The sequence below is a fragment of the Vombatus ursinus genome, unplaced genomic scaffold (assembly GCF_900497805.2).
Source record: "Vombatus ursinus unplaced genomic scaffold, bare-nosed wombat genome assembly UNPS02001287.1, whole genome shotgun sequence".
Classification (NCBI taxonomy): domain Eukaryota; kingdom Metazoa; phylum Chordata; class Mammalia; order Diprotodontia; family Vombatidae; genus Vombatus; species Vombatus ursinus.
This window is the reverse complement of record NW_020941065.1, coordinates 2,428,832-2,454,135: the sequence shown is the minus strand read 5'-3', so window position 1 is coordinate 2,454,135 and position 25,304 is coordinate 2,428,832. Positions and strand designations below refer to the sequence as shown.

The following is a 25,304-nucleotide window of genomic DNA, read 5'->3' as shown; positions in this document are numbered from 1 at the left end:
AACCTGCAAAACCAGCCCCTCCACCCACCCTTTTTAGCATTAACCTCCGTGGGTCTGGCCCAGGTGTCAGAGATTTTGGAAGGAGAAGTCTTTCAGCCAATGGGCAGCAAGGAAGGTAGCCAGAGGAAGGTTAAAAGGCTCTGTCCTGGTAGTTCCTACTGAAATTGCTGTTGGTCTTTTGTCGATCTCCTTCTATGGTCTTACTCTTTCTCTTCTTCTCTAACATTTGGCCAAGGCTGGCTTGTTGTTAATGATTTGGTTGACAACTTCTCTTTTGTTAGAGCCCAGGGAAGTAGAGTAATCGATGCCTTTGTTGTCACCCCTTAAAGGCTGGGGACGCTTCTGAAGCTGTCAAGATCCAGGAATTGGGGGACTGATGAGTGGCCAGGAGGGTGGATAGTTGGGTAACAGTTTTGCTAGCAGAGGCTTCCGATGGTGAGAAGGAAGAGACTTTTATTTTTCTTTTGAGTTAGATTTTCCCTCACAAGCCTGAACCTTTTATCCTATGCCTTCTGTTGGAAATGCTAATCTGTGTTCTCTTTCTCTTTCTCAATCTCTTTTCCCCTCCTCCCCCCACCTCCACTAGGGAGAATTGAATAGTTGTAATTGGTCTGTGGGAAAGCAAGCAGGGAAAGTATTACTCCCCCACCCCCCCCATGAGCTTAATTTTCAACAAAGAAAAAAGTTTCAACCTACTATTCACTTTTCATAGGATTTGGAATGGAAACTTTTTTTTGTTAGCAATATTCCATTTGAGTCTTAAAGATTCAGTTCATAGCATCTACAGTCAACTTCAGGAGTGCCTACTGAAACAAGTATTATAAAACCTGATAGTTTTATCTAATCCAACCTCTTAGGAAAAAACGAGTCCTAAAAGTGACTTTACTAAAGTCTCACCTAGATAGTAAAAATCAAGATGTGAATTTAGGTTCTCTCATGAATTCAAGGCTTTCTTGAATCTCTAAGGAGGGGGGAGGGAAGCTTTGCCTCAATTGTCCTTAACAATGGTGATTTACTTGGGTAATCTTACCTGAACTTATAAGACTGTGATGTATTAAAGAGGGAGGCTAACTGGGTTGATGCTAGTTCTCAGTTAATTGGAATGTCTTATTGGTTCCCTCCATAATTCTATTCACCTGTCCTTACTAATGCTACCTGACCTTTCTTGGCAGAATCACCTGGGTGAGGTTCTGAGCTCATTGCCACAGGGTAATATAGCCAGTGGTAAGGAAGAACATTTTCTAAAGAATAACAGCAACCAAACTTTGTGGGGAGATGAAACCCCCCTGTAACGGACAGAGTACCATGGGGGCAAAGGGAACTGAATCTACACAGAGCCTGGGCTTGAGTGGGGTTTCCATGATCACTAGTTGCACAATGCTGAGAAATTAAACTTCTCTGGGTCTGTTTCTTCTTCCTCCCTCATACAAAGTAGGCTTTTTTTATACACTTGACCTGCTCTTCACCCTTTCCTTTCTGTAAGGTTTAAGTTGCTCAAGAATAGCAATGAAGGTTGGGGAAAGAGGAGACTTTCAGTCTGGGATTGAAAGTCCAAATCGAAAAAGCCCTGCCTTTGTTCACTAGGATGATAAATTTTAATTCCCTGCTCTCTCCCAGCTCCATCCTATGTGCACAATTCTTAGCAATCCAGGGTCAAATGCTGACTAGAGTCAGGTGAACCAGGTCTGAATCTTGCCTCTATCCATGGCTACCTGTGACCTTAAGCCAGACAATTTCCCTGTGTCTCCTCCATCCTCCCAAGGAAATGAGGAGGCTGGACCAATCTATTGCTAAAATTTACTTCTTGCCTGGAAATCTGACCTAAGTTTCAATTTAGGTATCAGAATCTATTCTTAAAAGTCCACAACACTGGATACTTCTCACTAGCCCACAAACTCTATGTAGCTGATTCTAGCTCGGGGCTTTTTCTGGGATAGGTGTTCTATATTTGAACTGGATTTTAAGCGTTTTATAAAATGGTGACCACTTTTGGTAACAAACCCTCAGAGAGCTAGTGAGATCATTCCCATTTCTCGAGACACAAGTTAACCTAAGTGACTAGTCTTGGGTCACACTGCTAGTAAATGTCCAAAGCAGGATTAGAACTCTTACCTAGAGTCAAACTTCTTTCTTTCTCTAAATTAGTGCTTCTTAAACTGTGGGCTTACCCATATAGGGTGGAGACCCACCGTTTAAGAAGTGCTTGAAGGGGTTGTGAGTGGGGGGGAAAAATTCAAGAAGGTGTAACCTGCTGTACTAATGCACTAAATCATACTTATCAAGCTGAAGTCAGATCTAGGATACATCATAGTCTTTGCATATTTCTTAAATGGCTCGACTCTTTGCTAGAATTCTATAGTCCCCATCTTAATATATGTACTGTATTTTATGCACCAGCTACCAGTCTTGCATCTTATGCTTTATATAGTATCTTTTGGGGAGGGGGTTTTGTATGAATTGTCCTGCTAATAATCTTTCATGATTGTAGGAAATACTCAAAGTAGAAAATTAAGTCTAAGTGATTTCAGTTGGTTGGTGGTTGTCCTTGGTCCTCAAAGAGGACCCTCTTAAGAGCTTAGCACATACAGTAAATTATTAATAAATGCTTTGTTTTGCTTTTTGTAGAAGTGGTGCTATCAGAATCAAGTCAAGTTGCAGTTGTCTTTTTCCTCCTTCTTAGGTCTGTACCACTAGGATTTTACGCTTTCCTCTGCTTAGCCTCTTCTGCTGGGTTCCCATCTGCCCCTTCGATAACCAGCTATGAGCTGGTTCAAAGTTCCCAACTGTCAAAGCTGAGAAGGCCCCCACATAGTCCAACCTGCACAAGAATCTCTCCTCTAACCAAAACAGAGCTAGATATCAAGGAAAAAAAATCTAAAAACTGATGTCTCCTCCAAAGTAGGACTGGCTACTTTGGAAGGCAGTTTCTCCTACTCTGAGGCTTGTGGAATTGTAGAGGAGGGAGGGGGCTACAACGAACCTTGATGCTTTCTTAGTCCAATCTACTTTCTTTATGGGACCTCTGCCTTTCCTCCTGACCCCCATCATTTTCTGTAGCCACCCCTGAGATGGTCTCAGCTTCTATGGGCACTCACAGAATGCCTACAATTAGCGAAGACCCAGAAAGTTCTGGATCCCAGCATCCTTGGCATTCAGTCCAATGTGTCGGAAACTAATAATTATTAATGGAAATGACATGACTATTGGCTTTCCTACTGTACCCTAAGTATCATGGGGCTTTTCCATCTGATTTGCAACTGAAAGCTTCTATGCTTCCCCTTGAATTGAACTGTGAATTTAAGAGATTCCTTTTTTTTCCTCTTTTCATATGGACAAAGCTTACTTACTTTGTTAGTGTGTCTAAGGCACACTAACAAACACAATAGAGCCAAACGTAGAGCTTGGAGCCATCAACTCCAAATCCAGAGCTTTGTCTCACTGTCCTATGCTGTCTCATGCCCTGAAACACACATTTACTTTGTATTTACCTGCTTGTTGAAATCTTCTGGTCTAAAGATCTGAGAATAAGGGCTGCTTCATCTTTCTCTGTAGCTCCAGTTACTAGTATATGACAGGTGTTTTAATAAATGCTCATTGAATCATGGCAATGGTAAATTCCAGGCAGGGTATTGGATGAGTGAGAAATGTTCTCTGGGGCCAAACTTCTATGACTGGTCTTTGCATATCAATCTGTATGAGAAGGTTCAGTAAAAATGTGACTTAAGAGAAAAGGTTTACAGGCAGACTTTAAAACCTTTATTAAAGATGGGATCATAGCAATAAAGCCAGGTTCCCCCACCCCCTCAATCTTTCATGAAGATTCTGGGTCTTTCTAAAACTCAGAATTCCATTAGGTATAACAAGGGACCATTTGAGGGAGAGTGGAGTTATCTTTCATGATGACTTTCAAAAGATTAGGCATATGACCCCCAAATAACTTCCAGCTCATCTTTAACAATCCATGCTGGGGTTATTGTCCCCAGATTTATAGAGACTGGGAGAATATCCCCAAATGTGGGCCAAAGAGGTGGCAGAGAAAGGTCTTTAAGGCCATGATGGGGCTTGTGAAAACTGATAAGCCTTCCCTGACTACCCCCCATTTATACAGGACCATAGGGGGTACACTGAGCCATTAATAATGGGGAAACAGAATCCAAGGAAACCCTGGGCCCATACACCTTGTAACTGGAGGGTCACAGCTGCAGGAAGTGGAACAATATGTCAAAGCTGGATAGGAAAGGGGAGGTAATCATGGGTAGGAAAAAGATCACTGAAATGTCTTGGGGATGAACAAGCTGACATTCCTACAGCTAAATGGCTAGTAGTCAATGGGTGGTGGCCAAGGAAAATGATTTTCCTTGTCTGTCCTTTGTTCTCAGAGAGGTCCATGCCATCAGGAAGGTGATTCCGTGATTTGCAAATGAATTGCACTTGAGTGAGGGAGGGCTGTGTAAAGTCACCAGCCTTACTTTCTCCTCCAAAGCCACCTGAATCCAGCAGCAAAACATAGATTAGGATGACTGAAGACTGCCAAGGGTGCAGTGGGAGACTTTGGCCTTTTCAAGCTAAGGTTTTTCCCAGCTCTCACTTCGACTGAGGCAACACCTTTTCTTTCCTTTCCTTCCCTTCCCTTCATCAAAAGGAACATGGTAGAGAGAACTGTGAACCAGGCACTGAACTCCTAGAGAAAGGAGGAAGAGTAACTTGGAGGGCTAGATCACCAGGGGGAAAAAAAAAGAATCCAGACAGTGATAGGCAGGGTGAACCTCAGAAGAGGCTTCTGAGTGAGGGTTTTGAAAAGTTCTTTTGTGTTATAGGGTTTGAGAAAAGGATCAGCCAGCACTGGAGAGGCTGCTGAGGGATGAAGGGTCTTTGGGGAGAAATCTAGTCTCCTATGAGTGCCAGAAAATCGAGTGTAAATGTGAAAATCTAGGGCAAAAAGGAATTTGGTAACAATAGATTTCAGAGGGTGATGCAGAAAGTGAAGGTCAGAGGTCAACAGAAACCCACTGAGGGCAGGGGTTAGGATATTGAGGGGCTGAGAATGAAATCTATCCTGGAAAAAAGGGGTTTCCAACTCGAGTGAATCTGAATCAGGATAAGAGGAGTGGGAGGTAGGAATTTGCTGCCATAGGACAAGACATAATCTATTGATCAGAGTATTATGTAGATCAGAGCAGAGTTAGCTAGGTCCTTGGGAGTGGTACTCCAGAGAACCCTTCAGTGAAGGCCTTTCATCTCAGGCAACCGGTGACTTGGGATGGTTTCTTCAGTCTTCAGTGGCAGGGAGTGGTCCTTTGTGTTTCTTCCTTCTCCAACCAGGTAAAGGTAAAGAGAAGAGACTTGCCAGATATTGATGGCAGCAGGGAAAGAACTTCAATGCCAGACTTCTAACTCTAGGCAGCCCACTGCCTGTGCAGTGGGACTCCCTTAAAGACTACCTAGTCCAATTATTTCATATTAGAAGACAATTAATTGTTGTGAGGCTAAAGTGACTTGTTCAAAGCCACTTGGCAAGTGGGCAGATTGAAGGCTTATACTCTTCAGCATTCCAGTCAAAGATTTCTGCAGTAACTTGCCCTTCACATTCTTTGCTAATGATGCAAAAAGGTTTTCTTGATTTTTTGTGCTTGTCTTTAAGCTGTTACGTGAAGCTGTGAAAACATGTGAACAACCTGCACATATGTGTATATACAGTATGTGTACGTGTTTCAGTTCCAAAGCTCTTTTTCCCAATTTCTAACACTTAATTAGTTCCAACATATTAACTCCTAGTTCAACGGAGTTCATGACATGGTCTCCAGTTCTCAGTATCCTGGCTGGCCTCCTTTGGAAGCCTAGTCTGTCATACGGTCATGTATTTAGAGCCAGAAGGGAAGGAACCTTAAACTATCAAGTCCAACTTTACTTCAAAGATATGGAGATGCTGAAGCTTGAATTTAACTACTTTGCCCAGAGTCCATAATAGCTAGTAAGTGTTCAAGGAGGCATCTGGACCTAGACCTTCTGATTCCCAACTACAGCACTCTAGCTAATGGTGGGCCATGCTACCTCTCAAAGGGTCTTGGCTCAAGTGATTTTTGCTTTATATTGCAGCTTTAGTGGTAGAGGGTGTAGGATGCTAAAACTCAAATCCTCCTGACCCTGCAATCTCCACTAGCTTTTCCCCACCACCATTCAAGGCTTCCCACTTGTCCTTCTTCCTATACATGGCATCTCCTGATGGGGATGAAAGCTCTGATGGAAAATTTGTATTAATTGATTCCTTTAGTGCCTTGCATTCAGCCAGTCCAATTAGAGATAAATAATTCAGGCCACCGGATGCTGAGGCCAGAACCCAGCCCATTATGGCATTGATTGAGATGGAGAGACAGATGTCTCCTGTGACTTGACTTGTAGACTGAATCCAGGCCAGTGGTAGAATAGAGTATTTCTGTTGGTGTTGGTACAAGTACCCTCAAGGAAGAAATTGAACATGGATTGAAGTGTTCCTTGATTGTATTTGAGTGCTTAAGTCTATAAGGAGCATTCCTTGCTGGAGCCCTTTGAGAGTAAGGGGCACACATAGTTCTGTTTTTACAGGTAAGATGGTTGAGGCTCAAGAGTTATCTCACAGATAACCTTGGTCATCTAAGTCAAGACCCAAGGATTTTTTTTAGTGAGCAGAATAAGAGCTAGGTAACATTAATCTTTGCAAAATACTTCACTTTGAGTCTCAACAGATTATTCCCCTCCTATAGAAGGAGACGAGTACAGGGATAAAATGACTGCCCTGACAGCCAAGTCTTCTACATGAATTATCTCACTGGTTCTCCCAACCGGGCCAGGTCCTACTAGGATTTCCATTCCTAAGAATGAGAAACCTGGATTCAAATGTGAAGAGACTTACCCAGGGTCACACAACTGGTAAATGGCAGAGGGAATACTGGCATGCTCATCACAGCAGCCAATGAGGTATAGGTGTTGCTGATACCATTACTTCAGTTTTTCCACCTGTAAGATGAGAATTCAAGGAAGGGTTTCCCTCTTTTTTTCCACACAGTAAATTGGCAGATACAGGATTTGAACCCAAGACTGATTCCAAGATTCAGTGCTAGGTAAGAACTTATCCTACAAGTAAAGACACACAGGGACAGACTGAGGTGAAGACTCTAACATCCCCTTTCAGATCTAATTCAATGATTTTGAAGCTCATGTTTAACTTCTGCAACATCTGCCTCTGCTGCCTATGTGGATCTCTCCCATACTTCAGTAAAATGGAGTTGATGGTGAGGGGTGAGATTAAGGCTGGGATAACTCATGCTCAAGACTCTGGATGGTCTTGGGAGGAAAAACTGAGACACTGAGAACCTCATTTAGAAGAGGGAGAACTTGAAGGAATCATTCATACCTTCTCCTCCCCCCCTCCACCCCAACCGCCTCTGACCTTGATGAAATGTGGCATGTGAACAGTTTCTCATGGATGCACTTAAGAGATGTGACATTAGAGGAAACAAGGAAGAACTGCTATGTTTGGACTTTCCTACTTCAATGAACTGCCAATCTCCATTGTTGGAAGGCAAACTAATAAATGTCCTCAACATCTTCCAATAGTCCTATTATCTTCAAAGTCCCAACAGGACCTTGACTGCCCAGAAATAGATAAGCTGCTGGTCTGAGGATCTGAGTTTGAAACTGGCTTAAACACTTACTCCTTTCATGATTTTTTTTCTGCCAAGATACTCCTGGCTTTTTAGTTTCTTCATTTGGGGAAAAATGAAGAGATTGGAATTGGAAGACTCCTTGAAATCCTACTAGCCCTCAATCCACTAAGGGATGAAGCTGCGGGTTAATAAGAATAAACCCAGATCTCTTGACCCAAATCCTGTGTGTTTCCCATTATGCTGAAAGGATCATTTCTTTGATATTGGTTTTTTGTGTGTGCTATATATCTCAAAAACCTAATGAGTGCCCTTGAATGCTTTCTGGGCTTGAATTTTTTTTTAATTGGCTTTAACAAGGGGGGGGGGGGGCAAGTAAAGTGATATAAAGGAAAACACTAGGTTTTGGAATCCAAAGGCCTAACTTTGAATTTTGGCTGTCAACTTTCAGTCAAGTCTTTCCTTTCTTCCTGAATTTCCCCCCTGTATAAATGGGCTTAAATCTTAATGCTCAAGGCTGACCTGAGAGATGGCATTGAGCTGACTTCATAGATGGGTATCAAATGATTGTAAAACCACCCATTGTTCAACCCGATCTGAACCAGAGCAAGACCTCCAGCCGTGGAAGTATATCTTTTAGGAACGTCTTATGGGAATATGGCACAAATACTATGGAGTCTGTGGAAATGGCTCCCTATGCCATAGAGGATTGCAATCTATTAGCAAAAGGTGTTTCCACAAGGAAAGAGTGGCCCTACTTTTTTTTTTTTAAAGCTTTCAAACAAACCAGAAAGTTTCATAGCTGGGAGGGTATCAAGAACAGCAGTTCTAGTCCCTAAGCTCTGCCCTGAGAAGAACATTAAGCCAAGTCTTCATAAACTTCCTTGCTACATAAATGAAATCTCAGAATTGGGGCTGGAACAGGAACTTCCAAAGGTATGGGGGAGAGGGACAGGTTAGATCCATGCCTGACTTAGAAATCTTTTCATATTCCATAACAAATACTCATCCAACTTTTGCTTGAAAACTGGAGTGTTTGGGCTCCCTTTTAACTATGGGGCAGTGGTCTTTGTTTAAGGATCTTCTCTCAACCCTAAGTCTGCTGCTTTTCATTTTTCTCCTTGCTTTCTAGGTCTATCCTCTGGGGCCAAGCAGAACAAAGCTTAATTCCTCTTCTGGGTAACAGCCTCTCAAGTTCTTGAGCACAGCTCTTGTGTATGTGCCCCTCCCCCCCAATCCTCTTTCAGGCTGAGCATCTCCCGTTCTTTCAATCTTCATACATCATAAACTTGAGAGCTTTCGCTACCCTGGGGGTGTAACCCTCAAGGGTTACCTCAAGAGCTCAAGGAAACATTGGAAGCCATCAAATCCAACTCCATCTTGACAGGAGTAAACTGAGGCACAGAGCTGAAGTTACTAGCTCAGTTTAACAATTTCCCTTCCTCAAATGGCACCAGGATTAAACAAGACTGTATTTGGTCTAATGATGGTGTTTTGGTCATACCATCTCATCATTCTCAGAAGGTAGGCCTCTTAAAATGCAACCAGGATTTCTTTTGGTTCTCTTAACAAAGAAAGAAAACTTATGATTTCCACACTGAAAGCTTCTTTTTTTTTAAATGTTTACTTAACTGCCCTCACGATAGAGTGTAGTTCTTTGATAGACTCTTTAAAGCACTCTGGGAACATAACTGTTAAGTGATGGCTCCTTGACTAGACCTGTAGATGCAGAGAAGGCAAGGGAGATTAGTCTATTTGGTCTGAACCCACAATGTCTCCTGGAAGCTCCTATCATTTTTTTCTAATCTTTGTTATTGTCTCTCCCCTTTCTCCAAAGCAGAAAAGTCTAGTTATTTGAGGGTTCTAAGTACTTTCCCCCCAGCTCACTTTCAGTTTTAATCTTAAGTTATAATTCACTTTAAAAGACCAGATAATTCTGTCTTCCTGTCCTATTAGCACAGACCTAACTTCTCAGTTATATAAAGGCCTAAACCATGGACAACTTTCTAATAACTAGACTTGGAGCAACTCATCGGTTCCCAATACTTTCTGTTCTGTGGGAAGGTGCCTCTTGGATCTGATACAATAATATAGTCTGGGCTCAAACCAAACCATTCTGCCTTCCACAGGACCTTCCCAGGATTGAGCAGAGCATGTGTGTCTATCAACTATACTTAAAACCTGCTTATGAGAATGAGCAAAGGGAGGCTTCCTAGGAGCCCTTTCATTTCAGGCTTATGAAATTCCTCTCTTGATTTAGTGCTGCCCTCTTTGGGCCAGAGGAAACAGGGATGTGGCTTCTGCTGCTTAATATTTTTTACTATTTTTTTTTTCCAGAATGGATGTTTTAGTTTAATAGACATTTTTGTCTTTGTTTAAAGAAAAATCCAAGATCAGTTGTCTCCCCAATTAGGGAGTCAAGTTTCCAACCTACAATTCAAAGGTTTCTGGAAAAGTCACTTGGGGTGACTTTGGCCCCAAGAGATGGAAGCCAATATTTTTTTTTAATTTAACGTTTTCCCCTAAATTACATCCAAACAATTTTAACCTTCATTTGTTTTACCATTTTGAGTTCCATATTCTCTCCCACCTTTCCTCCCCTTCTCCATCATTGAGAAGGTAAGCAATTTGATAAAGGTTATACATGTACAGTCATGCAAAAACATATTTCCATGTGTTGTAAAAGACCAAAAAGCACAAGAAAAATAAAAATAGCAGTATTAAAAACTGCATTTTCTAAGTTTTTTTATTAAGAAAATGAAATCCAATGTGTTCATCAAGGTGATGATGGGCCCTAGGGGTCCTGGACTTGGGGCTGGGACTCCCAAAGGTGTTGGCTGGGAAGGGTAGGGCCAAACCACTCGGTACTGGGTGGGAAGGGAAAGATGGGATCCTTGAGGAAACTGGTTTCAGAAGCCAAGAATGTTTTTTTTTTTTTTTTTTTTGGCTTGGGTCTGCCATTGGCTGCTCTGGTTGTCTGACCAACTAGAGTTCAGCTTCTTCTTTCTCTCCTTAGCCTTGGCCTCTGATAGTCTGTTAGCTGCTAGCCTTCTTGCTGAAAAACTTCGTGGTGGGGTTTTTTTTTTTTGTCTTTTGTCAAGGACTTGGTCATTCACTGTCTGGTCCTGCTGAGCTGGTCATCCCCTCTGATCGCCACAAAATTGACCTTAATCTTCTCCCATGACCATTTGCTCTTTCCCTGAAGCAGCAATGAAAAAAGCATCTGGGGTAATCTGGCAGGGAGCTAAGGCTGGACCCAGGATCAGGGTAAGAGCCACTACTATAATCCTAACTACCAGTGGCACTAGCCTCACCATGTGTAAAGAATTGTTTGTAGGACTTACTGCTGGTATCCTCCCCAGGATTAGGCACTTGGGTAATGCCACTGGAGCCAGCAGCCACCATCTTGCATTGGCTACCCCATCATCCTGGAAGGTGGGGTCTGTGCCTGGGGCGCAGGGTGAGAGTAGGTCTTGGCCTTGTCTGGAAGGAAGAAGTTCTTCTAGGGCTACTTATCATCACTGCCATCCTTCTCCTACTTTGTCGAGTGTAGGGAGGGAATTGTTCTTGGCAGCTTCTTTGGCTGAGGGTGATGAAGTAGTATTGGTGGCACTTGCAATAGGGGTCTTGAGGGCTGGGTTGGATGCATCCTCACCCAACCAAGGCCCCCTCTTCACTTGGGATCCAATCTAGGATCCAAGGGTCCAGGGTCTGAGTCACTCCACCCCCCCCCAATAGTTTTGTTCTGAAAACGCCACTACTACCTCTAATTTTTTTTTTCTTTTTTAAACCTCAGACTCCCTTCCACCATGGCAATCCACAGAGAAGGCCCCACACCACCACCCCTTACCCACCAAAGAAAGTGCCTTAAGGAACGTGGGAGAGCCTGAGGGAGTGTGAACTCTTTGGCCCCCTCCCCATTTATATCTATCCTTGGGGCTAGGCATCTGTGCCTAGGGTTGCCCATGGGACAATCTGAGTCTGGGGCTGCCAAGACAATCTGAGCTCAGTCATACATTTGGAGAGTATGGTGTGTTTGGTTTTTTTTGTTTTGTTTTTCTTTTTGAGGCAGTAGGGATTAAGTGACTTGCTCAAGATCTTGCAGTGTCTTAGGTAAGATTTGAACTTGGATCCTCCTGACTCCAGGGCCAGTGCTCTATCCACTATCCTGGAAAGTGCACTTTCTAAGGACTCTTGCAAGACAGTGTCAGAGCTAGAATTCAAACCCAGATACTCTTAAAGCAGAGTCGTGTAATAGATGACAACATAGAGTCAGAGGATCTAAGTTCTAATTCTACCTCTACTACCTACATACATGCTATCTGACTTTGGGTAAGTACTCACTTCTGAATCTTGGTCTTGCCATCTATATGTGGCCTCTGGGGTCTTGATCCTATAACCCTATGACCAGACAACTTTTTGAGACTTACAGGCTTACCCTTGGCAGACATGAAGATTCATTCTCAATAATTTGGATATCATGTGTTAATAGCCCTGCAAAAAATCTAAGGTTTTCAGGGGTTAATGAGGCAGCCTAAACCTGTAGGAGACACACTCCCGAAGGTATACTGTGCTGGACTGGGAAAACAGAGTTCTAGTTGAGATGTAGGCCCTGATTCTGTCTATGGAGTTTAACTAGAATTTCCCCCCTGAAGCTGAGGGCAGCTTCAATTTGCATAATGATCAGTAGGAATCTGCCTATGGATTTCACATTTTGTAGCCTATCGGGATGAAAAACCCAATAGAGAAAATATCACCAAGATTCCAGTATAGCACAGAAGATAAAGAACTGACTTTAGACTGGGGAAGACTTGAGTTTAAGATGTAGCTTTGATATTCTGGCTGTGACTCCCTTGGAACTCTAGGTCAGAGGTGTCAAACGCCCATCCCTCTGGCCAGAATTGAGGCTATGGTCAGATTAAAATGTAATTGGGAAATATTTAACAAAATATATCAATACGATAGAACATAATGTTAAAATGCAGTTTTCTAAGTCACTATGCAGCACAAGGGACCCTTAAGCACAGTTTAGTGACCTCTGATTCCATTTGAGTGACAACACTACTCTAGGTAACTTTTAATGACCCAAGTTGAAGATGCTGCACCGGCAGAGGGACTCTTCTCATTCAGCAGTTCTCTAGACAGTGAAAATCTGCAGGTCCTTAATTCCTATCGCCTGAGCTGGCCACAAGAGTAACAAAGTGAGCTAAAAATGTCTATAAAAGCAAATGAATGAAACTTTTCCGCACAGCCTAAACTTGGGCTGTGATCTAAGGCTTAGAAGGAACTCCTTTCTTCTGAAGGAACAAATTGGATAAAGAACAATGGAGGAGTGGTTTATTCTAAGAACACATTCAAGAGAGAATCATGAACTAAATAAAGGAAAGTCCATTTAGAAGGAAGGAAATAAATATTAAGCACCTCCATGGTCCAGATACTGTGCTAAAAACTTCACAAAGTCTCACTTGATTCTCACAACTCTGGGAGGTAGATACTATTTTACAGTTGAGGAAACAGACAGAGAAATGACTTGCCTATCACATAGTTAGTAAATGCCTAAGGCTGGGTTTGAACTTGGGTCTTCCTGAATATGTTCAGTACTCTAACCACCGGGTATCTAGAATAGGGGAAAAAAACCAAAAGCACGTTGTGATGGGAATACACTACAAACTACCCAGACAAAGGAGGGGGGGAACAGATGAGGATTTGAGTGAGGTGGGGTATGTATCACAAACCTGGCAACTTTGCCACAGTGGAAGATCCAAGTTGAAGGGACATCTGCTAAAGGTGTCTTTAAATTGGTTTGGAAGAACCAAGCCCCTGAGCAGATGACAAATTTCTTGGTTTGTCTTTGTGCCATCTTTCGTAAGATGAGTTGGTAATGAGAATTATGTTTTGGAACAGATTCAGACAATGATGGGATCCTAGGAGGGTTTAAAAAAAAAGATTCTAGTCTCCTCTCATTGGGAGAGAGGACTTGGACAAATTTGGAGCTGGACTGCAGAACTTCAGAGATCCAAGAAGGGAAGGAGCCAAAATAAGAAAAGAAAAAAAAGCAAGTGATTCAAGAATTGGAAGGGCAAGGTGGTAGATCGAAGAATCCTGCCTCGGGTTAGTAGAACCCAGGTTTCTCACCTTGGTACCTCCTGTGTGACCTTGGGAAAGTTATTTTACTTCTTTGAATCTTGGCTTCTTCAGTTGTGAAAGGAGAGGGTGTTCCACTGGATGGAATCTGAAATCCTTCTGGACTGAGACCTATGATACCAGGAGCTACATCCTAATAACACGGACACACAGACTCAGTCCAAAGACTGACATGACAATCAATTTTTCAGTCATGTCCGATTTTTTTTAATGACCTTATTTGGGGTTTTCTTAGCAAAATACTAGTGGCTTGCCCATTTCCTTCTCCATATCCTTTTACAGATGAGGAAACTGAGGCAAGCAGGGTTTAAGTGACTTGCCCAGCTAGTGACAGCTAGTAAATATCCAAGGCTGGGTTTGAACTTGGGAAAGAGAAGGTCTTCCTGATTCCTAGTCCAGTGCTCTATCCACTGTGCCACCTAGCTGCCCCTAGTATATTATTGTATAATATACTAACATCTCAAACCAAAACTCTAACCTCAATGGGAGGCTTGGAGAAGTCATTGACTAATCTAGATAATCAAAATTGATCAAAAGTGGGAAGTAATACCAGGTATAGGAGTACAGACTGGACCTGTGACTTCCTTGGCATATAGACCTCCCACATGAGGAAACTCCCTCCTCTAATGCAGGTAGCCACTTCTGCAATTTTATAGATCTTAGAGTTGCCTAGTGCAGAGGTATCTATCTCGGGGCTATAAAACTCCTGAAATCAGTTTAAAAATGGGAAATGTTTAACAAACTAAATAAAAATACAATACAACATAGATAATTAGCAACACAGATGCTTAAATGGTTTTTTTTCTCCCAAAGTCAATAGTTAGCCCACTAGAATCTGATTCTTTGAGTTTATGCCACTGGCCTACAACACCAAGATTAAGTAACTTGCTCAGGGTCACAGCCAAGGTGCAACTTGAGAGTGCAAGTCTTCTAGACCCCAGCCTTAGGCTTTTATCCATATTGGATTATCTATTTAGATAGAGCTGACCATGGAACCAGGTGGCCTACCAATTACTCCATACTGCCTTTCTGAGTCTAGGTAACCAAAGACTAATCAAAAGCTATGTGTCCTTCAAGGATCAGGAGCATTAAGCTTAGGATGACTGAGGTTGTTGAGGCGAAGGATAGAAAAGAGTTTTTGGCTATGGTGGAGGCAAGTTAGAAGATCTAATGAGTCCTCTCCTTGGGTTGGATGAGTTGATAATAGGTAGAGGGGACCTAATTATTCCAAACATACTTGAATGACCAAAAATAACAGCAAAAGCACCTCTGGGCCCTCTAAGAGCTCAGGCCCAAATGAGTGTTGTACTAGTATCCCAAAAGAAATGGCTAATATGATCTGAATAATTCTATTTGGGGGAAAGCCATAGAGAATGGAAGAGATACTGCTGGGCTAGAGATGAGCAAATACTTCCTGTTTGGGGTGTGGTGGGAAAATCAAGAAGGGACAAACTTCAGAAGATTGACCAATGACTTTGGCAGAAATTTCAGACAAAATACTAGAAGATTGTTAAAGAGATGGTTTGAGCAATGAGAAGGGAGGAGAGTAGTAATGATTGAGCCAGCATGGGCTCACTGAAAGGTCATGTTGTACCAGACAACATGGTAGTAGGAAGGAGCCCTATATTTAGAGTAAGAAGGAAAAAAACCAAACAAACCTGGATTTGAATCCAACTTCTATTTCCTGTGTGACCTTGTATAAATTGCTGCCCTTCTCTGGCCTTTCCTTTATTTACGAAACAAGGGAATTGGACTACATAACAAATTATAAAGTCTAAGTCTATGATTATGTGAACATCATTGCCTTTTTTTGACAGTGCTACAAGATTGGTAGATCAAGAGAAGGCCATAAATGTTTGCTTAATAGCCTCATGTCATCAAGAAAGATATAGATCTGGGACCAGATGGTTGCACAGTTAAGTGGATTTGGAGTTGATTGAAAGTCTGAACTGGTAGAGTGGTCAGAGGCTCTAAAGTGGGGTTTGTGAACTTAAAAAATATGTACACGTAACCAGTATTTCAATATGACAGGTTATCTTTAATTCTATTGTATTTTATGTAGTTAAAATGTGATTACTAGAAGGGTCCATAAGCTTGGCCAGGTGGCCAAATGGCCCATGACACCCAAAAGTAGTTGCTTTACAGCAACTTGACAAAAGTTAGCTTTGCCAGGGGAATATTCCAGGGATCTGATCAAATCTCAATCTCTCTCTCTCTCCCTCAATATAAAGTAAATGGCTTGGATGAAACCCTAGATAACATGTCTAGCAAACTTGCAAAGGACACAAAGTTGTAAGATGAATCTTGTCTTTCAATATTTAACATCTACAATGATGGGTTAAATCTAATGAGATGAAAAACAAATATGAAACTTAGTTTGACTCAAAATCTTCAAGTATAGATTGGAACTTTCCTTGGCTTTACAGAATTTCCTGTAAAGAATCAGTAGGCTTCCACAGACTTTGAAGTCAATGAGTCAAGTATGACACAGCTTAAAAAAAAAAAGTTACAGAAGGAAGATAGTAATGCGGGGGAGGTGATTAGTATAACTGGTCTGTGTTGCCCAGATCACATCTGGAATCCTTAGTTCTGGGTCCTACATGTCAAACATTGAAGCACTTTCTACATTCAGAGTAGACTGATTAGAACCCTGGGCAAGTCACCTAATCTCTTTGAGCCTCAGTTTTCCACTCTACAAAATGAGTGTGTGTGGGAGGGGTTAAATTGATAGTTTCAGTGCCTAAACCAAAGTCATCAACATACTGAGGCCAATTGAATATCCCTTGAAGACCACCTTTCAAGCTGACATTAGATTAATTGCTCATCTAGTTTTGAATTCGTGTACCAGCCCACATCTCCATTTCTCCCACAAGAATAGCATGAGACTTTATCAAATGCTTTGCTAAATTATAGGCCAACTGTATCTGTGGCATTGCAGATAGTTTCCTAATATAAAGAACAATTGGTTTTCCCCCACAAATACCATTGAGGGTAGTGTTCTTTGGAAACGTTTTAAAGAGATACCTTATAACATGCCTACAAGCGATCATGCAACTTCGATTTAAAGAGGCTCTAGTTGGATGAGGGGAACTCACTATGTGGAAATCTCCTAGACACACAGATCCCTCTTATAAATCATAAGAGTATTCATGATAGACTACATAGCAATCTTTCTTTCTGTAGGCACAATTAGCCACTATACATAATCTTAATTCTAAATGTAGAAGACTTTGTGGCCATTATATGTATTCTCCCTTCTGCTTTGATTCTGTATCAGTTTATGTCTGCCAATGTTTCTCTGAATCCCTTATTCATTATAGGCCAATAATCCATTTCATTCCTATACCAAATTTGTTCTGTCATTTCCCCAAATGATAGGCACTCTGGTTTTCCAGGTTTTGGCTACCATAGCTATTACTATAGCTCTATGAATATAGTACCTTTCTATCCTTTACCTCCTTAAAGGACATGCCCAGTGATGGGACTACTAGATCAAAGGGAAGAATAGCTTGAGTAGTAACTTCTTGTGTCCATTTGTTTTGTAAATGGCCAGACCAATTTACAGATCTACCAAAAGTGTAGCAGCATCACATTTCTCCTCCCTCATCCCCCTCCAACATTGGCTATTTTTGTCTTCATGGTCAACTAGCATTTTGACTATCTTGATTGACCATTTCTCATCATGAGGTGATGTTTGTAAGCCCCCTCCTCCCCTTCTTAAGTACCTGACCTATGTCTTCATTGAAGGTAAGGAACTCTTGGTGAGGTGACTACACAAATTCAGGTAGCCATCTTCCCTGACTCTTAGAGCTAGAAGAGAAGAATTATAGATTTGTGGTTCAAGGCCTTGCCCATCATACTGTAGACATCAAAGGCAAGACCTAAACCCAGATATTCCTGACCCTAAGGCTGGTTCTCTGACCATCATCCCATGTTGCTTCTCAATGCCTTTGTTTTCCAAAGACACAAAAAATTAAAAAGCATTCCAAATCAGATCTGAAAGTTAAAAACTAAGACATAGTCTCTGTATCTTCTATTAAAGAATGACCTTGCATACAATCGATTCCCAAGTCTTTTGGTTAAATTTATATTGGCAAAACACCTCTTTCCCCGCCTGCCACCAGTTTTTCAGTTTCATTGATTTGATTCATGTGAAAGCTTATTGTATATAATCAAACTTGTCTATTTTGTTTCCACATCTTTTACCCATTTGGTTATAAATTTTCTTAACCTTAAATATGAAAGGTGCTTCATTTCACTATCTAGAAATCTAATCTTTTAATGTTTAAGGCATATTCATTTGGAATTGCTTGTTATATAGTGTAAGATGCTGATCTAAACCTATTTTCTGTCAAAGTCCATGTTGAATACAAGTCCTTTTGGGCAATTTGTATTCTTGGGTTTGCCAAATGCTAGCCTGTTTAAATTGCTTTTAGTTTTATTATCCATGTAAAAGGAACCCTAGTTAAGGTAAAAGGTTAAACTGATTCTGTTGGCCCTTCTAAAACTCATCCCTTTATTTTTCACCTAGAGTCACCAAATTTTTTTTTCCTGTGAGGGCATCACCCAGCCTCATACAGTTTTGTCTTTATTAGCTGCCTTTCATAGGACTTCAGCCCAAGGCCTCCCAAGGAGAAGGTAGCATGACTGTTGCTGCCATTTGCAGCCTCATCACTTCCAAAAACCTTTACTTCTACTATAGGGGTTAGTCCTAAGTTACTGAAGTGACTCTCAAAAGATTACATGTGTATAAAGTTTGTAAAGCCTGTAAAATGCTAGCCACTTTAAAAGGTTATCTAAGCATCATGCTTCTTACAGATGAGGAAACTGAGATGTATTATGAAAGGGTCCAAGATTGTGCTACTTAGGTGATGCGGTAGATAAAGTATTGGGCCTGGAGTTAGGAAGACCTGAGTTCAAGTTCAGCCTCCAACATTTACTAGCTATGTGACCCTGGCAAGTCACTTCACCCTGTTTGCCTCAGTTTCCTCATCTGTCATGAGCTGGAGAAGGAAATGGCGAAGTACTCCATTATCTGTCGAGAAAACCCCAAATGGAGTCGCGAAGAGTTAGGCATGACTAGAACAACTCAACACCATGAAGTCTGTGCTGGTCACTTTGATGGCAACATCTTTTGTCTTGCCAACTAAATCCTTATCTGAGTAAGGTGTGATTGAGTATGTGCCCTGTGGATTATCTACAGCCCATCTCGGACTAGAAATAATTGAGTAAGCAGGTTGTGAGGCCAGCCTATAGCCTGTGATTATGTTCTAGGATGCACTTGACAATGCTGCAGAGTAGAATGTCTACATCTAGAACCTGGCCTAAGTATGACCTTGGGTGAGTCATTTCCTGTCTTCTGACTTCTGTTTCAGAGGGGGCTGATAACAAAAGATTTTTCTAAGCAGTTGTCTAATTTATGGGTGTATATATATATCCCACCCTCTCCCTCCATATTAGAATGCAGGTCCCTTGAAGGGAGTATTTTTATTTTTTTTGTCCTTTTCACTTAAGCAGTGTAGGATACTTTCAATTTTATTTAATTCCATAACAATATCTGAATCAAATTGCACACAATGGTGAAATCTAGGGAGGAAACTTTCTGGAGTAACATAGACTGGCTGGCAACCATTCAGCAACTTGGCACTATAAAGATGGTTGGGTTGCAATGTTCTGACTTTGCCTGGGGTCAGAGACCCAGTATTTGAGCCTTAAACTTGGGTTTTCCTGACTCAAAGTCCCTTCTCTATCCACTAGGCACCCAGTCTTTCTTTCCTTTCACACACTAGGTGTTTAATTTATGCTTATTACATTAGACAGAACTCTACATTCTATATCCTACATTCTATATCTTGCTCATTTGTTTCGGTTGTGTCCAATATCTTCTCCATTCCTACAACTGATAGTTTGTATTTCCTTTCCATCTCCAGTGGATTGGAGAATGAAGTTGGTTGAACCGTCTTGGTTTTCTGTTTAGCCACAGATAGGCTGAAGTCCCTTGTTCAATCTGACAATGACTTTTCTTTTTCTTTTTCTTTTTGGAAAACCTGCTCCTGATCAGCTTTGTCTTCTGATTACAAGGCCAGGGCAGCTGTGGGCCACATTTTAGGATGGGAGTGGGGGAAGGGCCACACCACAAGAGGTACCTCCCTCCCTTCCTCCCTCCCTCCCCCAACTGCATTATTTCAGGCTGATTGCACCAGAGCAAGAAAGCAGTTTCTCTCTTTTTAATAAGAAAAATCAAAATAGAAATTCAGACGGTAGAAGCCGATGATTTATCCTGCACTGGAGAATTACAGTATCTGAAAGGCGAGTCATCCAGCCTAGCTGACTTAATGGAAACCTTCTGAGCTTCTTGCTTTATTAATGTTGCATTGGAAAACTTGTCCACAGGTCCTGGGCAGAGAGTCAAGATCCACATTTAAGGAGTTTTACTAGAGGCTTTCATTAATAAAAGGGCAAGGAAATCCACAGCCTATTTTAAAATAATATATTCTCTTCCCCCTCCCCTTCCCCCCCCCAGATTTATTTATTATGTTTAGAATACAGCTTGACACAATCTTGCCTCTAGAAAAATGGCCCATCCAGGTAAAAAAAAAAAAAAAAAAACTCTGGATAGCCAATTTAGAAAACCTGCTTCCCCCCACCCCCTCTGCCCCATAGTGTTATGAGTAAATACAAATAAATGTATTCATCCAAACAGGGGAGTCAGAGTGAACCAGTTTGAAAACTGAAATGGATCTGCTCTCCAAGGGTGGCTTTCTTCCTTGGTTTCTTGTTTTCAAGCGACCCCTTTCTTATTGTATAAGGTTTTGTTGTTGAATTTAGTCTTCCTCTACCCTCACAAAGCTCAGACGTCTTCGACCCCTTGTAATGGTTCAACTTCAAGATTTCTCATCTTCCTAGTAAACTCTCTTCTCTAGCTTTAGGTTGTCATGACACTGCCTTCATCCAATATATCACTGGGTACGTCGAGGTTACCACGCAGCAGTGCATGGGAAAGAACTGGTGGGTTTGGAGCCCGAGAATTTGGGTCCCAATCATAATTCTGTCACATGATACCCAAGTCACCTTGGGCACTTAATTGTTCTGGGCCTCAAGTTCTTCATTGATAAAATAAGTTGGGGGCGGGGGACTAAAGAACTGTGCTAAACTAAAAGGCCTTCACATAATTGGGATCACCTAATTTGATTAGACAAACCTCAAGTGTCTACAAGGCCCTGCACTGGAAATATACAGCTACAAAACAGTTCCTACCTTCTTGGGGCTTTCTGTCTTACTTGGGTCAGGGGAGTGCTAAGTAAATGCCAGATGATAAAGATGAGAGAAGTAATAAAAGCAGTGGGATAAAGAAAAGGCTTCTTTCTAGGTGGGTACCAGAGATGAGGTTTGCAAGAAACTCTCAATTCAGGTCTCCCATTCCTAGCAGGGTCATATTTTGAATGGTTCCCCATGGAACCAAATGCAAACAAATTAGTAACTTCATAGCAAACTTTTGATTCCATGGTTAATGTTTTCCCTAACTAGTTCATCTAGTAGTCTTCTTGTATTCCTCTCTGCCTCAGATTGGATGAACTAGGGTTGTTGAACCCAGAGAAGACTTAGAAGAGGGAGGAATATGGTAGCTGCCTTCCAGTATTTAAAGAGCTGTTATGTGGAACAAAGATGAGACTTCTGCCTGATGGAAGGGAGAAGGAAGGTTAGGTTGAGAGTGACAGCTTTTATACTTGAGAGATTCTCAGCAGTTGGAACCATCCAATGGTTAAACAGGCTTCTTTGGGAAGTAGTGAATGGTCCCAAACTCTCTGGGTCTTCAAGCAAAATCTGGATAATGGGAAGGGAATAAGTACGTAATAGTTGTTAGCATGCTATGCAACTTATAAATATTTTGTTTGATGATTATAGCTGGACATCATAGAAGATTCCTCTGGTGTCAATTGGATCAAATAGCCTGGAACACTGATGAGGTCTTTCTTATCTTGAGGCAATGTAATGTCATGAAGAATACCTGATTTGGGGTCAGGAATATGTGGACTCTCTAATGCTATCTTGCATACTAACTGTAATCATGGGCAAATCGCCACCTCTGTGGTAACCCTAGAGAAACCTCTTCTTTCAAAAGGTAGCGGCAGCTATGCCCATTTGAGCTGCAGACAAATTAGCTCCAGCTCATTGTATCCGTTACACACCATATCAGCAAAAAGTAGCTTTCAATTCTGGAGCTAAGCAAAGCTATTCAGATAGTAAAATGCAAAAAAAAAAAAATACAATGGGCCTTCAATATTCAAAATTAATAAGCACTAGAGGGTTAAACTCAATGACCCCTAGGGTCATCTTCAGCCGAATTTCTTCTTCATACCTCTCCTTCAATGGAGGTTACTCTTATTTCTTCCAACTTAACGTCACTCTGAAATTTGCCAAGCTAATTGAGTCTCTCAGTAAGATACTAGAGGTTTGCCCCCTCTCAAACTGTAAAGATCAGTAAAGGTAAGCTCTCTTGGTTGAGGAGGGAGTTACCCTCTCAAAAGACTTTATTTGATCTGGTCAAATGATTTCTTTCGAATTTGATTTTGAGTTTAAAAATCAGTGGAGTCAGGAAGACCAGAGTTTAAATCTGGCCTCAGACATTTACTAACTTTGTGACACTGAGCAAGTCACTTAACTTATTTACCTCAGTTTCCTGAACTGTAAAATGGGGATAATAGCACCTACCTTGCAATGTTATTGTGACCAAATGAGAGTATTTGCAAAAGTCATTTATCATGGTGGCAGGCACATAGTAGGTGCTATACAAATGCTTATTCCTTTTCCTTCCTGATGTATGAAAGGGGGTAGTCCCTTAAACGTAAAGCAAAATGCCTCTTGTATCCCTTCCAGATCTAAATCCTATGATACTAAGCCTAAGTAAGAGCTGGCCTTCAAGAAGTCTCTCCCTTGCCTTGGCTGGTCAGAGCTATGTGGAATTTGGGTTTGATCTCTGAATCATTGTTGGGCCCCAGTTTCCAACACAAAGAATGAGATGGTTTCTTAGTGGCCTAGGCCCCTTGGTAGGCTAGTGCCAGATTAGCTCATGGCGCCATTTGGTATGTTGGTGGGGGAGATAATTCATGTTACTTCATTAGTATAAGCAAGAAACAAGTACTACAGTATGTGTCTTGGGCCATAATTCATAAGGACACAATCTGAACATGAAAGTACATGAACTATAAAAGAGAATAATGTGGAATGTTCATATATTGTATATGTGGAAAAGATTAAAAACTCATAAACTTGGGAGAGTTAATGAGGACAGATGGTCGGCACAAAGGATGGGAGAATAAATCAGAGACTTCCCTGAACTGTCTTTCCCTCCATCTCCCCTCCCTCCACCTTTCTGAAATCTAACTCCACCTGAAACTTTCTTAGATCTCCATTGTCTCTGCTGTAGTTCCTGTAGTCTAGAATGGAAATAGAAATGGCTCCCAGCCTATGAGGGGGAGTCCTTACCAATGGTTAATCTCCATTTCCTGCTCTACTGATGTCAGCTTCATGGCTAGAGGGAAGGGACATGCCACCGGGATCCTTTCTTTTAGAGCTCGGAAGGACCTAGGATCATCTAATCCAACCACCTCCATGTTTAAAAAGGCTTTAATATGAAGTTCCAGAAGAAAAGTGAGTTGCCCAAGGCCACAAAGAAATACATTGTAGAACCAAGATCTGAACCCAGATCTTAGAAATTGTTGTCAACACCAATGATGGCATATGCGTCCTCCTCTTTGTCCATGCCAGAGTCTTAAGCCTGGCTTTTGCTTTGGCATCTTTTATCCCAGTCTCCCTAGCAGAGGATAAATGAGCAGACTAAAAAATTCATGGGTTTGATGTGTGTGCAAAACCTTTTTATTTTATATAATCAGGTATCCATTGTGTATCCTGTGATTCTTTCCCTCCTTTGGAGGAATTTATTTTGTTTCACTGCACATCTCTCAAAGGTTTATATTCCTTTCTCTTTCTCTCTATTTCCAACAGGTGGAGAAGATGCAAGGGAGAGAATGCTTTTTAGTTGGGGGGGAAATGAAACTTGACCGTGTCTTCGGTTCCATTTCCTCTAGCATGTACCTCAGGTGATCAGTCTTCTGCTTCCCTTAGCCCAGGCACAATTCTTTTTTTTTTTTAATTAAAGTTAAGTAATTTGTTTATTTTTAGTTTTCAACATTATCTTTTATAAGATTGGGTTCTAAATTCCCTCCCCCCTCCAAGATGGTATGCAATCTGATAAGGGCTATACATGTATGATCATATTAAACATTTCCACATTCTTCATGTTATAAAAGAAGAATCAGAACAAAAGGGGAAAAAGCCACAAGAAAGTGGGGGGGAAGAAAATAGTAGTCTTCAACCTACATTCAGACTCTATAGTTCTTTCTCTGGATGTGGATAAATCTTTTGGAATTGTCTTATTGCATTGCTCAGAAGAGCTAAGTCTTAAAAAGTTGGTCATAGCACAGTGTTGTTACTGAGTATGGTGTTCTCCTGGCGTACTGCTCATTTCACTCAGCATCAGTTCATACAAGTCTTTCCAGGCTTTTGTGAAGTCTGCCAGGCACACAAATTTACTAAGTATCTGCCTGTAGATTCAATTCTCCTACTACCTTGCCTCTTGCACCAAGGAATTCAACACCTACCCTAGAAAGTCTTGGTGACTTTTAGAGAAATCCTATTTAATTTTGAAAGCATTTGTCTCTGTAGGATTTTGAAAAGGAGCATGGTGTAGTGAATAGAGTTCTGGACTTGGAAACTAAAAGGCCTGATTTTGAGTCTTGGGGGTGTGACCCTGGGGTAAGGCACTTGCCTTTGTGCTGCCAGGCAACTCTGAGACTAAGTTCCTGGGAAGGTGCTAACTAATCTGAATTAGGATGGGGAATTCCCTATGTTAATAAAATCACAAGTTAGGACAAACTTCAAATTAAAAGAAATGTCAGATCCTCTGGTTCAGCATTTCTCAGTGTGGTCTGGGATCCCCAAGAGTCTTTCAGGGGGCCCATGAAGTCAAAACTATCTCCATAATTCTAAGATGTCTTAATCTCAAATGGTAAATATTGATAACTTGCATTAAAATGGCTCTTGAGAAGGTTCTCTTTTTTTTTTAAATAAAGGAGTCCTGAGACAAAACGATTGAGAATTGCTATTCTAGCCCAATCAAAGAAGGGGAGGTATCTTAAAAGGGGCCAGAATGTAAGCCCCTTGAACAGGGATTTGTTTTATTCTTTGCATTGATATCTATGGTACCTGAAATGTAGTAGCCAGGTTTTTGCTTTAAAGATTGGGAGAGACTGATTGGAACACCTCTGGCCTGACTTGGTGTCTAACCCCTGGGACTGTGGGGTGGCCCCAGTCTGATAACGCCTCCAGCCCTGAGCTCGGGTTGCCATTTGAGGATACCTTAAGGAACCATCAATATGTTCATGTGACCTAATGACTCTGGGATGCTGGAGCAGAGCATTTTAGATGAGCGTTCCCACTTAGCCCTCCACCCCACCCCTA

The 25,304-nt window shown here is 41.5% G+C and overlaps 1 pseudogene; it reads right to left on the bottom strand.

Moving 5' to 3' along the window:
- The window catches only part of LOC114043185, a 156,729-nt pseudogene that overhangs the window by 107,011 nt on the left and 24,414 nt on the right, over nt 1–25,304 (bottom strand).